The sequence below is a fragment of the Canis lupus genome, chromosome 26, assembly GCF_048164855.1.
Source record: "Canis lupus baileyi chromosome 26, mCanLup2.hap1, whole genome shotgun sequence".
Lineage (NCBI taxonomy): Eukaryota > Metazoa > Chordata > Mammalia > Carnivora > Canidae > Canis > Canis lupus.
The window spans coordinates 49,610,168-49,624,485 of NC_132863.1; the positions used below are offsets into that span (position 1 = coordinate 49,610,168).

At 64.3% G+C, this 14,318-nt stretch overlaps 1 long non-coding RNA gene across 1 annotated transcript; it reads right to left on the reverse strand.

Moving 5' to 3' along the window:
* Positions 1–780: 780 nt before the first annotated feature.
* LOC140617939 (uncharacterized) lies at positions 781–3,826 on the reverse strand. Its single transcript, XR_012018090.1, has 4 exons — positions 3,718–3,826; positions 3,051–3,293; positions 2,895–2,959; positions 781–1,716 (listed from the first exon to the last, which is right to left on the reverse strand). It is a non-coding gene; the product is annotated as an uncharacterized lncRNA (long non-coding RNA).
* Between the last annotated feature and the right edge of the window lie 10,492 nt (positions 3,827–14,318).

Here is a 14,318-nt window from a genome sequence, read left to right on the forward strand (position 1 = left end):
CACCTGAAGCACGACAGACACACGGATGCATTCGGGTCCAGCATGCCCTCGTGGGCCCTCCCAGAGCCCCGGACACGCAGAACCGCACCCCGGGGTTGGCAGGGTCCTGGCCCCTCAGCCTGTGTCTGTCACCTGCCAGGTAGCAGAGCCTTCTTACGTTTGCCCACCTGGAGCTGCCAGGAGCTCCCGGGGAGGGACCCATCTGTGGGGCGCTGGGAGCTCCTGTCAGGCCCTCGGGGAGGCTGGCATCCTGGGGGGCCCCTGCAGCGCCAGCCCTCCCGACACGGGGGTGCCTGCCCCCACGCCCCAGCTCAGAGCCTCAGGATCAGTTACAGGATGGGGAATCAAAAGACATAAACATAAATATTTTAACACTTTTTTTTTCCTTTTTGGAGGGGCCGACAGGTCGTACATGTAGATGACTCAAAAAGAAAAAGGCACAAGGGAGGGGCCTCTGTCCTGGGGCCCACGTGCTGCGACCATCATGGCCGCACATCCAGGCTCTTTCTGACCTTGACGTCTCACGGTGGCTCCTGGATGCGCTGGGCACCCGGGTGCAGTTCCCACTTTGAAAGATCTGTTGTCAAGCTGCCCCCCGAGCTGGCCTGGGACCCCCGCAGCCGACCTAGGGGTTGAGGAGGAGGGTGCGTGGTTGCATTTCTCCTCCTGAGTCAAGTTGAACAACTTTTTATGTGTTTAAAAATTATAATTTCTCCTTGTTCTATAAATAAATAAATAAGCAATTTTAGAAAGATTTAATTTCTTTATTCATGAGAGATGCAGAGAGAGAGACAGAGACACAGGCAGAGGGAGAAGCAGGCTCCTCGCAGGGAGCCCAACGCGGGACTCGATCCCGGGACCCCGGGGTCATGCCCTGAGCCCAAGGCAGGCGCTCCACCGCTGAGCCCCTGGGACGTCCCCCTATAAATTATTTAATCCTTGACCTGGGGTTCTTGGACTTTGTCTTATTGATTTGTACAGCCTTTTTGCATAGTGAGGCTTTAGCCCCAAATACTTGCAAATAGTTTTCTTCCTTTGTCCTTTGACTTTCATCTTTGCTTAAGGCAGTTTGGCCCTGCAGAAGTACGTGAAGTGATTAATTTTGTATGATTTGGGCTTTGTGAGCTCACAATATTCTTCCTGTGCTGTGTTCTAGTACCTCCAGGGTTGTATTTAAACGTCTGCATCTTTGGTCCATTTAGGATTTAATTTGGTGTGAGATCCAAGTTAGAGATCCGGGTCAGTGAGGGCCCAGGCAGGTGACACCTGTCGCGCTCCAGATGGGCAACAGGAGAGCTGAGTGTGGGGACTCCGGGCGGGCCCTCTGTAGAGTAGAGTGGGGTAGAGTGGGGTCCGTCCTCGGGCCCTATGGGGCTGAGGCCCGTGGCTGAGGCTCAATAGCCCGGTCCAGGGTCCTGCGAGTCCTCTGGCAGCAGCGAGGGGGCGGGTGTGGCGGGTGCAGCGGGCGCTGGGCCCGCGAGGAGGGGCAGGCTGCATGCTGGGCTGTCCAGCACCTGACCTGGGGAGGGGCCGGTTGAGGACCCCCAGGGCACATGGGCAGGGCCTCCACGGTGCCCGGGGTGAGGGTTGGGAGGCTCTGGGGGTCACGGGGAAGGGTCTGTGTGGGGTGATTGGACACATGCTGGTCTCCCTTTCCAGCCCGTGGCGGTCCCTGGGGCCGTGGGACGGTGATTCCGGGCTGTGCTCGAGCCGGGTCTGTGGAGGGGGACAGTGTGAGGGAGGCCGCGGTGTGTGCAGGACCCAGTGTCCCCCCGAGGATGGCCCACGGGCCCGCAGGGGCACCATGTGCACGCTAGTCCACCCATCCACTCAGCAGGGTCAAGCCCTTGCCAGAAAGTTGTTTCTTGACATAAAATTCAATGTTAAAAGAATATTAAAGTATAAATTGGTGTAACAAAGTCCAAAACATTAATAATTGTCCTCAGGATGACTTTTTGTACACTTTCAGGAGAAAAAAAGAGCCCGGGGCACCTGGGTGGCTCCAGTCAGGTAAGCATCTGAGCCAGGGTTTCATCTCAGGTCATGACCTTGGGGTCGCGGGATGGAGCTCCCCACAGTCTGCTGCGACTCTCTCTCCTTCTGTGCCCCCCTCCCTCCTCCCGGTAAATACACACACACAGTTTTCTAAAAAAAGCCAAATTCTTAAAAGAATTATTTTTGGTGCTTTGCTCTGATAGTTTCCTAAACACTTGATTTTTTTTTTAGAAAGACTTTATTTCAGAGAGAGAGAGAAAGAGTGTGGGGGGGGGGGGGAGGAGTGGAGGGGGAGGGAGAGACTCTCAAGCCTATTCCATACAAGCGCAGAGTCGGATGCAGGGCTCGACCCCACGCCCTGAGATCACGGCCTGAGCCGACGACCAAGAGTCAGATGCTCACCCGACCGAGCCCCTGGGCGCCCCCACTTGCCTTGACCGTTAGAAACTCAGTGCCCAGCAGGTGGGGTACCTGTGGCGTCCTGTCCGTGCCCACCTGGGAGAGGCCAGTGGGGTTGGGGTCCACAGGCCACCCGGGGGAGAGGTGGGCTGTGGGGTCCCCGGGGACAGCAGTGAGCAGGGCGTGTGCAGGGTGCCCCCCGTCCATGGCTAGGTCAAGGGGAGGCGGGGAGACCTGGCGGGACGTGCCTCCTGGGGCACCTGGCAGGGGGGTCCAGGGCCCACAGAGATGCCAGCGGCCCTGGGCGGTGGGGAGGATGCAGGGCCGATGGGCTCCACGCGCAGCAGTCGGTTTTGGGGAAGCCACGGGGCCCCAGCAAGTTGGGTGGAAGGGCTGAAGGGCTCATCCGCTGCCCGCCCGACCCCGTGCCTGGCCCCCGGGTTTGCCCGATGCGGGGGCTTCCAGGACTCCGTTCTAAGACCGTGCGTCGGCCACCCTACCTGCGTGCCGACCCCTGGTGTGGTGGCGCTGACAGGCAGCTGCTCCGGCGTCTGAGCGGCTGCACCTGCAGGAAAGGGGACGGCGCCAGGTCCAAGGTCAGGCCGTGCCCCAAACCAAAAGGGCCACCGGCGGGGAGGGCAGCCCGCCCAGCACACCTTCCAGCTCCGGGTGAGGCGGCGGGGCCCGCAGGGAGCGGTGCGTGGGCCGTCCGAGGCCCGACACTTGGGCCAGCCTGTCCTTGGGTTTCCTTGGTGGCAGTGGCCCCGGTGTGGGCGGCAGAGCGGGAGGCCCGTCGGGGCTCTGCTCACCTGCAGTGAGGTCACTTCTCCTTGTCTGTACAAGGCTGGACTGCTCTGCATTTTCACGGTAAATTTGTTTTCTGAGCCGTTGTTGAAATTCTGGAGGCAGAGAAAATGCATTTGCTCCATCACCTTTCCGGATGTGACAAGTCCTATAAAATCTATTAAAGCCTTTAATGAAATCCCTGCTCAGAGTTGCTCCGTGAATGAATGTGGAATCGGAATTTAAATTAAAATGTTGTTTTTGTAGTCTGGAGGCTTTGCTGGGGAAGAAATTAAAGGGACAGGTCACCTTCTTACCGTCATTCTCAGGCTCACTGGGTGACCGCGCTTGGCGGCCCTCTGGCTGGGTGCGGAGGGCCCTCCTCGGAGCCTTGGTTGGGCGAGGCGTGAGCTGGCATGGCCTTGGCCGTCCCTAACCCCTGCCTGTCCCCACCTCAGGCCGTACAGAAGACGCCACGTACGGAAGGCAGGTGCAGCTGTGGCCAGGTGGCCATTGCGGACCAAAGGTGAATGTATTTACCTGCAAGCCGGTGACGTCTCCGTGGTCAGAGCCCACAGTCTGGGGGACAGACAGGGCTGGGAGACGTGTCAGTGGCCCAGGAAGGAAATGAGCAGCGAGGAGGGAGTCTGGAGGCGCTGATGTGGGAGGAGCAGGTGCGGAGGGCCACGCCCGGGAAGGCCGGCAGGGGCCAGCGGGCAGGTGTGGGTGTGGCTGGGTGGGCGGAGGGCCCCAGGGTCACTGTTCCTCCTCCTCAGGCGGCCAAGTCCTGCCCGCGGGCCTCAAACATCACCTTCTGTCGTAGGAAACCCACTCTGCACCTGTCCCTTCCTGCGGCCTGGAGGGGCTGCTCCTCTGAGGTCTTCCGTCAGCGCCCAGCCCTGCTGCCACCATCCGCCTCCACCGTCCACCACCCCCCGGCCACTGGCCACCGCGCCCCGGCCACCATCCACCATCCACCGTCTGGCAGGCACGGCTGCCCTAGTGGGACAGAGACACAAACAAGAGCTCGTCCAGCAGCCTTGTGTGGGGTGTGTGCACAGCCACGTGCAATCACACCCATGACACCAAAAGGTGCTTTTCCTTCTTAGTTTCCAGGTTGGAAACATCACCCTTTTCCTTCTGTGATGAAAAGGATTCTAAGGAGCACCCAACACTGGTCTCAAGTGCGAGGCAACGAGGTGTCGGGGGGCACGGCTGCGGGGGGCGCGCTGGCTCCTGGGGGGGGGGGTGGACCCTCCGCCGTGGGCCAGGGAACCGCAGCAGCAGGTGAGGGCAGCGAGGGTGCAGGTTCAGGGGTCGGAGCGCAGAGGGTCATAACCGAGGGAAAGTGAGGGTGTTGTCACAGGCCAAGCTGCAAGGGCGACTCCGGAGACCGGAGATGTCCAGACACAGGCCAGCAGGACAATCGGCGCCTGACCGACGGGACGGTGGGGAGGAGCCCCGCGTGCTGCCTCCCTCTCTCCCCGGAGGAGCCCCGCCATCCCGCTCCCAGGGGGGCTGAGCTAGCAATGAGCATCGGGGCGCCGGCATCGCACCACCGTCCTGGAGCGCAGCAGACACGGGATCTGCCGGGAGCGGAGGGGGTGAGGCCTGGAGAGCATTCCAGGCCCAGGAGACCTCGGGGGCAAGACCCAGGAGAAGCCTCTGCCGCCCTTGGGGACCCTCCTGTGGTTCCGGGTCACTGGCTTCCAAATTGGGCACTTGGGTGTGTGGTACCCGCTGCCCGGCCACGAGGCTGCCTCCCAGCGCCAGATCATAGGACAGGACACGCGGCTCACCAGTCACGCAGAAGGCACGAGAGGTCGGCCGAGCACCAGCTCAGATCCTCCAGGGACAGGTGAGGAGACACGACGCCACCTGTCTGAGCCCCCAGGGCACCCCAGCGTCGGGTCATCGAGGCCCTGAGCGGCACGGAGACAGGGCCACTGACGACGTACCTGTCCTGGCGACGCAGGCCTCGGGCCCCTCAGCACCTGGGGTTTCTTCGCCCGTGATTATGCCACGCGAGGAAATCAGCCGGATAGACCGAAGCACCTCAAAACGAAGGCTGAGCAGTAGAAGCGCCAGCGAACGTCGTGTTGTCTGCATCGCATCAACGTGACCTGCCGACTGCTGTGCACGGCGCCTGGATGTGCGTTGGGGTAACCCTGTGACACAGGCGGCCGGCGACGCGAATCCCAGGGGCCCCTCCCGGAGGGGTGCTGACCCCCGAGTGTTTCTCATTGTCTTTGTGTTTGAACATTTTCTTGCCCCCAAAACGTAAGGGGAGAGGCGACAAAAAGACGGCGCCCAGGGCGTTCACCCCCAGGGGGGGTGGGGGCGCTGGGCCGAGGGAGGACTTGGACATTCCAGACAGTTCTGTGGCGGGAGGAGCTGAAGACCGGGGAGGGTCCGGGGCCAGGGAGCCGCCGAGGGCTGGGAGGGCAGGGGCGAGGCGGGCACTTGCCCCCTGGCCTGGGGGCCCGGCGGGAGGGATGGCCCTGCCTCGCCCGCAGAGGACTGTGGCCCGAGGAGGGGTCAGGAGAGCTCGCCCCCTCCTGCGGCACACGGGCGGCGCACAGAGCATCAAAGGCTCAATCAGGGAGCTGTTTCCGTGGCTCAACAAGTTTATAATAAACACAGTTAAACTTTTATTTATGGCACAGCTGCTAATTGCACCATAAACATTTTTCATCAAGCAATTGCTGTTTACTCATTTGCCAATCAGCTCATTATCCAGCTACCTTCCCCGACGCTCCCGAGACTCCCACCTCCCAAGACCTGCTGTTTGTCACCACGGCCCCTGCAGCTGTCCCCCGGCCCCGCCCTCCCACATCTCGGCCAGGCCACCGCCCCCCTGCAGCCTGCCAGGCCCTGCGCGTCCTGCTGCCCCTGCCCCACAAGACGCAGCGAGGCTGGCCAGGCCCCCGGGAACAGCCCCGCTCTCTGCCCTGACCGCTCCTCCCCTCGGCTCCTCAGTCCCCAGGGCGGGCCGCACCCACCCACGCAGCCCCCCCTCCCCGGCATCTCTCAGCGGCCCTGGGAGTCGCCAAGGACTGAACCGCGGGCTCCCTGAGGTCACTGCTGTCCTTGTGCGCGTCCTGTCCGCAAGCCCCAGCTGGCTCGTACGCCCAGGGCTTCCCATGCTCTGGGGGCCTCGCAGGGGGTTGGGGCCGCCTCACGTGTGCTCCTGTTTGTGCACAATCCCTCAGGCTCGACCGCTCCCAGTGACAGGACGTGGTGGGAACCCCTTCTCCCCCTGCGCCACCGCTGCCCTCACGCCCTCCTGCCCGCAGCCCCTCGGCCCCTTGGCAGCCTGGCCACCCAGGGCTCAGGCCAGTGGCTCCTCTGGGGGAACAGACCCCTCACCCGGACCTGGGCACCGTGACCCCTGCCCCCCCTGACAGCAGGCCTAGGGCTCTGTTTCCGAACTTTCTGCGTGACTGGTTGGTCTTCCAGGAGGTGTTTCTGGAGTCGTGTCTGGTCCCCCGCAGTACAGAGAGATTGGCTGAGCACTTTTTGTGGTCAGAATCTTCCGGAGGTTTCTTCTGACTGCTTCCCCTCCCTGCGGGGGCCACCAGGTGCCTGGCCCAGCTTGGGAGGACGACGGATTTGCCTGGAGCCTCTTGGAGGAAAGACCGGTCCCAGCAGCCCCCTCTCTCCTGAGCTGAAAAGCTATTAGAGCCCCTCCCACAGGTGTGCGCGTCTAGACTAAAGCTGGTCGGAGACTCCTCCAGGGCCCAACTCCACGGGAGCTCGCTCCACGGCGCCAGCAGAGCCAGGCACAGGGCTGTGCAGGACACGCGGTCCACAGTGGCACCTGGTGGCCATAAGTGGAGTGGCACACCCTGGGGGGGGACTGAGTCCCTTTCTGGGGGCGGTGGGGGCGTGAGGAGCCCCCCCAATGCGACAGCGAGAGCGCATGTTGGAGGAGAAGGCCTAGAAGGAAGGGGTGGACTCTGTGCCCGCGGAGTGACCGGACACCGAGGGCGATGGCGCGCTTATCAGAGAAACAAAAACCCGCTTTTGCATCTTGGGCCTGTGAGGGGCCACTCACCTCCCCAGATGTGTCCCGGCTCCTTCCCTGGAGTCTGGGGGGGGAATGGGCCGGGCCTGCTTTCGGGTCTCCCGCTCAGGTGCAGAGCAAATGTGTCACAGCCACGTCAACGTGAGGCGGGTGGGCTGCAGGGCCCCTGGTCCCGGGCCCAGGCCTGTCCGGGGGATTCGTCGGGTACACCCGGCGGCCGGTGTGCTGGGCTGCGTGCAGCAGCTGCATGATGCCGTGGGCTGTGTGCGTGGAGGGAGCGCGGCCCGGCCCGTCCTGTTCGGAGACTCCCTGGCTCTGTCTGGCCCCTCCCCCCCCTCGGCCCACGACTCCAGGGCTGGCAGGGGGCTCAGGGGAGGCCTGTGGTCAGGAGACAAAGAGCTGCCCTGGCTGAGGCCCTGGGCAGCTGAGAGGCGTCAGCTTGGGCTGGGGGATGGGCTCCCGACATCTTGGGCGACACACTTTCCTTCCTTCAGACCCCTCACCCCCAGACTCTGTTTTCAATCAGTTCAATTAGTACAACTTTAAAGCAATTAGAGAGAATTAGCAGCCAGGCTGCTGCAGGCATGGACTCCTGGCCCCCTCCTGCCCCATCCCCCTTTGTCTCGAGCCTGGCAGCTGCCCCGCTTCTCCTAGAGGATGGCTCAGGCCTCACCTTCTCTAGAGGGTCTGCAGAGGGGAGGGCAGGAGACCCCCAGAGACACGGGCGCGGAGACCAGGACTGGGACAAGGACATGAAGATCCATGGGGTTGCTTTCAGGGAAGGCAAAGGGAGAGGCTTGACCCCTGAGCCAGGGTGCTGGGTGCAAATTCACAGCCCTGACCAGGCCAGCCCCTCCCCTGCGCACCTCCCCTCCCTCCCTCCCACTCACTGACCTCCGCGACCTCTCTTGCAGGGAGAAGAGGATTAAACCCTTGCCCTCCTGGCGCTGAGGGCGCTGGGTGTTTGTGACTTTTCCTGCTCGACAGCTGCTCCCACGTCTGTGGTTTCAGAGGAGGAAGGGGTGTGCAGCAGTTCTCTGGGGAGGGGAGGTGTGCCAGCCTCTGCCTCCGCTGTGGCCTCCAGGGGATCCGGCCTGGGACCCCTGCACCCCTTGGCCTCAGAAGGAAGCTGCTGCATGGGGCTCTGGCCCCTGCGCTCTGCACAGCAGGAGAGCGGGTGCCCAGGCCTGCTACCCTGTGCCGGCCAGGGCCCTCTGAGCCAGCCCCAGAGCGCGGGAGGTGGCTCCCCTGGGCTGAGAGCTCCTGGTCCGAGGCCTGGGCCCCTCTTCCAGGAGGATGCTTGGGGGAGGCAGGCCAGGTGCAGGCCTGACTTTGCAGACAGAACCCTTTGTACTGGGACCCGCCTTCCGGCCCTGCCCCTCCCCACTCCCCCAGCCTCTCAAAGAAGGCCTGTTCTCTGAGCCCCCTCTGGGAGACCCCCCTCCCCAGCGCAGCCTCCCTGAGACGTGTGTGGGCCCCGCACGGCCCTCCTTTCACCCACGTGAGCAGGCCCGGAGCTGGGCGCTGGGTGAGGCAGACGCACATCGTCCCTCGGCCTCCCTCGAGGAGTTGGACGCTGGACAAATGATGGTGCAATCACTGAGCCGTTCCGTCTGATGGGGCTGCCGGGAGGAGGGCCGGGGCCCAGGGGAGCCCCGCGGACGCCCGACCTAATGTGGAAGCCTCCCAGGGAGGGCTTAGCAGGGAGGTCCAGGGAAGGAGTGGGTGTGGAAAACCCGGGAAGGTGGGAGGGGCGCACCTGAGGGTGGCTGAGCAGGGAGGCAGGTGGAGGTCTGACGGGGTGGGGCCAGGGCCTGCGTGGTGGCTGCTGTCAGGTGGGTGCAGGGGGGCTGGGTCTGTGTGTGAGAGGGCAAGCCCTGCCTGGGCCCCGGCCTGGGAGGGGGCACGCCAACTCAGCAGGGATACCCCCGTGCCCTCCCACGTCTGGGGGCGAGCGAGCAGGTCAGGAGAGGGCTCTGGGGGTGTTGGCCCCTTGGTGGCAGGAGGTGACGGGAACCGGCCCCCCTCCACCGTGAAGCTGTCTTGCTCTGGTTGTCCCTGGAGTGCCTGCTGGCGGCTTCCCTGGGCCCTGCCGCCCTGGGCCCCAGCACATGCACGTATCCATGCCCCGGCCCGCGGCTGCCCCCGAGCAGGCGAGTGTACCTGGGGAGGCCCCCCAAGAAGGGATGCCGAGGCACACGGGGCGGGGGGCTCCAGACGTGCAGACCCCACAGTCCAGGGAAATCCCGGGAGAAATGGTGAGAGCAGCCGCAGAGCCACTGAGAACCGTGAACTCACGTCACTCAGTTTAAAACAGGAAATGTCGAGCTGTCCCCCACCCGAGAGGGCATCGGCGCCAACCCAGGGGGACTCTTCCACGACAGACGCTTCCCTTCTGGCCCCGTGTACCAGTCACTGGGCTTGGGGGCCCTGGGGACAGAGGGGCTGCTTCTTGTCCCCCCCAGCCCCGCTCCAGCCGAGGCTCCTGCAGACACAGGATCAGACTGGAGGAGGGCGCAAGGCTCTCAGGGGACACCCAAGGGCCGGGACTTGCCCGGGAGCTCACTGTTCGCACGACAAACCTCCACTTCCTGAAGCACCTACTGTACGACGGCCCCACAGTGCGGGATACATGCGAAAACCAGAGGCCGGGGAGGCCGACAGGGGATGTCACCTGCAGGAGGCAGCGCGGCCGCCAGGCAGCTTGAGGGCACCGGGGCTGGCCGGCCCTCACCCCTCACCCCGTGCCTGGCGCCCACGGCAGAGGCCTGAGCGGGGCACCCACACGCACCACAGCTGGGACAAGGTGCAGGGGTGGCGGGGGAGGGCAGGAGCCCCAGGGTGGCGCGGCGCGGCCCGCCTCTGGGCAGGGAGACAGTCGGCTCGCCAGGCGTGCGCCCCTGGAGGTGAGCGCCCCTGGACGTGAGCGCCCCTGGACGTGAGCTTGCCGGCGGCTGGCGGAGGGCCCTGGCCCCCAGGGAGGGCAACGCGACGGGAGGAGGACTGCGGTGAGGGCGGGGAGGCTGGACCATGGCCCGGCGGGCACACGGCCCCCTGGCCCCTCCAAGGTGCTGGTGCGCAGACGTGAGTGAGGACGCAGCTACACGGGAGCACGCACAGATTGCACATATGTGTGCACGCATAGATTCACAGGTGTGCACACACGCACGCACACGTGTACAGATACAACATACGTGCACAGATACGGATTCTTAGACTAGTGCAACAGATGGGCAAGCACACGTGTGTACACACACGTAACTGTGCACACAAAGGTGTGCAAGGTGTGCACATGCAGCGTGCACACGTGTGACACCCCCGGCAGCCCCTCTGTGCAGCTCTGCTTCCGCTGCCAGCGCCGCTGCTTCCGTCTGTGGGTTCTCACCGCGAGGCCGCAGAGCCGGGGACGAGGGCGCACTCCTCGGAGGCCCGGGTTTGAGTGTGAGCCTCCTCCCTGGGCCTTACTTTCCGTGTCTGTGGCCTGGGGACGCTGGCATTTCGGGCACAGGTTGCGGGAGGGGTTGAGTGTGCTCGCACGGGCAAGGGCTGGTGCTGGGCCATGCAGCGGTGCCACCCGGTGTTTGTGCTCTGGGACCCAGGAGAGGGGCGCTGGGCTCCTGAAGCAGGAGGGCTCTGTTTGGGGGTGGGGGTTCCTGGGCCGGCAGGCGTCACTTCCCGGAGTGGGCACTGTGTTCAGCCCCCCGGGAGCCCCCCCACGCTCTCCTCCTTGAAGCCAGGCCCTCGAGGGCCCACCCACTGTGGACCCCACACATTCTGAGGGGCGTTTGGAGAACGTCTGGCCGAGGTCCCCATGAGTTGAGGACTTTGCCCCTGGACCCTGGTTCGGGGACAGTCGGCCCAGCCAGCCCCGAGGCACCTGATTCACTACAGGGAACTCGGTCATCTTGCCCCTGGAGGGTGGCCAGCTTGAGGCCACCGTGCTGTCGGGCGGGAACCAGGCTGCAAGGGAAGCCCCCTCCCCAGGCTGAGCCGGAAGCTGGCGTCCCCCACCCAGCCCGTTGGAGCAGCAGCCCGCAGCTGCCCACCCCTGCCCCGGCCTGCCCGACGCAGCCGACGACGTGGCCCAGGGGCTGGGAGCGGCTGGGACTCACCCCCAGAGCCGTGCTCCCGTTTCTGATTGTAGGGTCTTTGGGGTTTTCCTGCCACTCTGGGCATGGACTAGCCTGACGTGTGGGTGACCCGTCCAGGGAGGCTGGGAACAGGCGGTGAGGAGCCAATGGTTTGGGGCTAGAGTTTCCTATTTGGGGTTGCGGCTTCTTTACTGCTCTCGGCCCCGCAAAGGGCTCAGAGACCCGGACGGCCCAGGGCAACTGGAAGCAGCTCTTCCCAGACCAGGTGAGCCCTGAACCTCTTACTCTTGTCTTTATGTTCATTCATCCGGGAAACACATCGTGCCCCGAGAGTGGGGGAGGGGTGAGCCCCGCTGCAGGGGTGGGGGCTGCGGTGGGTGAGGTTCCAGGAGCACCAGCCACCCTCCTGCGCAGCCCAAGTCTCAGTGGGCAAGAGCCGCATGCACAGACCGTATGGGTTTGCTCCACAGTCGGGGGTGGTCCCGCGGGGCTGTGGGGCTGGGGCGGGCGGGGCCCTGAGACTGGACCGGGCCTGCGTGGGGACACGGCCCAGGGACACGGCCCGGCCGGCCTGGGGTCGGGCCACGAGGAGGGCGCAGCGCCTCTGTCCGGGGTGAAGGTGCCCACCTAAGAGCACCAGTCACGGACAGGTCCCCTCCTGCGGGTGTCCCATGGCATCTGCCTCTGGCCCGGCTCGGGGACAAGTCAGCTCTTCCTGCAGACACTGAAGACGACCCCGTAGTTGCCCGAGGGAGTCGGCGGTGGTGGGGGGCGGGCGCGAGGGGCTGCCTCATGTGGGGTCCAGACTCTTCCGGCCTTAGAAGCAAGTGTCGGCATAGGAGTCAGGCTGGGCCGGTCCAGGACCAGCAGGGGAGGAGCAGGGCACGGCATGGGGGGTGCGTGGACGTCCAGTCGTCCCGGCAGCCTCGGATCTGACCCCAGGGCTCCGTGGGTCTATCCGGCCCCCACCTCCCTGGCCCCGTGTGTGCACAGTGTGTGCTTCGTGCATGTTTGAGGAGCACCCATGTCGCTTCGAGCTTCCAGGTCCGTCGTGGCTGATGGATGGGGGGGGGTCCCACCCCCAGGCCTCCTCCCCCAGGCCTCCTCTGGGACCCCGAAGAAGTCCTTTAACTTTCCTGAGCCCATACCACAGGTGGTGCAGGCACGATTCCCTTCGACGAGCGGGGCCTGCTGCGGGCTCACCTGGTCGCTGCTCTTCTCCTGCCACTGTCCTCATCTCATGCCTGTTCCCCGCGAGCTCCAGCCTGCAGTGTTTCCAGGGAGATCCCGCAGCCGCCTGAAGGGACGGGCTGCAGCTTCACGTTCACGCAGCGACCCGCGCGCAGAGTCCACCGCGAGCCCACGCTCTGCGTGTCCTGTTCCTCAGCCACAGGGCTCCGCGGCTCAGGGTGGGGGCTCGTGGTCCCTCCTCCCACGATCCTGCTTATCCCTCCTGGGGTGGGGGCCTATGGCCACCCGAAGTACGTGGACTTCAGCGCAAGGTCACCGGGTTCCCCAGGGCTGCCTTCCTCTCCAGCACCCTGCTCGACTCCGCTGCTCAACCCTCCCTCCCCCTGTGCCCCCGCGGGATTTGCATACAGGTGCCCCTGTCTGGTGCAGCTGAAGGGCTGGGGGGGCTCAGCAGCAAGGGAGCACAGGTGGTGGGACAAAGGCCACTAGCAAAGTGGGTTTTATTTCCCTGCCTCCTTCTCGTGGCTGTGGCCTCGCTCCCGGGCCGGTGGGGGAGGCGGGCTCTTATGCTCGGGGCCTCTGGGGAGCCCTTGTTCTGCCACCAGCTCCCCGGAGCCTTGCTTGGCCTTGGCCTGGCCCTGCCTGAGCTCGGTTCCTCATCTACAGTTGAGCCGATGGGGGTGTGGGAGCTGCCTGCAGGGCCCGGGGCCGAGGCCTGAGGCGCCCCGCGCACCTGCACGAAGGTGCCCCATGAAGGTGCACGGGGCTCCCTCCGGATGGGGCGGGCTCGGCAGGTCCGCCAACGAGCCTCCATGTCCCTGTTCCCTGGAGTGTTTTTTATATCAATCCAGCAATTACCTAGTGAATAGTCCAGCTGTGAAAGGGTTGAATTTTAAAAAGTGAGTGCTGGGCCCACATCCCAGTTCTGAGCTGCGTTGGCGGGTCTTGGCGTCCTAACAGCCTGGAGCTCCGCGGGTCCAGGTGTCTCACTCCCGGGGCCTCAGGACGTTCTGCTTACCAACTTGGTGAAGGTTGGGGAGGTTGCGGGCCTCACGGTACCCGCTTTCTGCAAGCTCGGGCCCTGTCCTGGGGCGTCTCGCACACCCCTTCCCCAGCCTGGGCTCCCAGGGCCGAGGGCGGCCGCATGCTCTTGGCCTGTCCCTCTGTCCTACACACGCGGATGCTGGCAGTTGGGCTGGGTCCATGTTGTTATTCAGGCCTCTGGTTGCACATGGGGTTGCCTTGCCTGGATGTGCTCAGGGCTGTGTGTCAAGTAGCTGGGGGGACCCAGGGGTCTGGGCTTCAGGGCCATGGCGGCGAATGTTCCTGGTGGCCATAGTGAGCCTGTGTCCAGCTCGGGGTGTAGCCTCTCCCACCTGCTCTGATCTGCACTAGGAAACCTGATGCATCCGTCTCCTTTCCCCTATTCACAAACCCACCCACACCCATCTGCACCCGCCCCCCCAGCCCCCCATCTGCCCCCATCCCCCATCCGTCCCCATCCCCATATCCCCCATCTTCCCACTCCGCCCCCATCCTCCCTCCCTGCCCCATCCCCCATCCGTCCTCCCACCCCCAGGAGCTCCCCACTCACCCACCTACCCATCAGTCCATCCACCTCTCTACTCACCCACACGTCCATCCATCCTCCATGCCTCACTCATCCGTCACTCCACTCATCCATCCATCATCCATCCACCCCCCCCACCCGCGCGTGCATGTGGTCACGGATGGCAGGGTTGGGGCTCCGAGGAGTCCGGGCTATTGGCTATTGATCGGCTCATTGTAGTCTCATCCAGGAGGTTCAGGGTGTGCGTGCAGGTGGGAGGGCT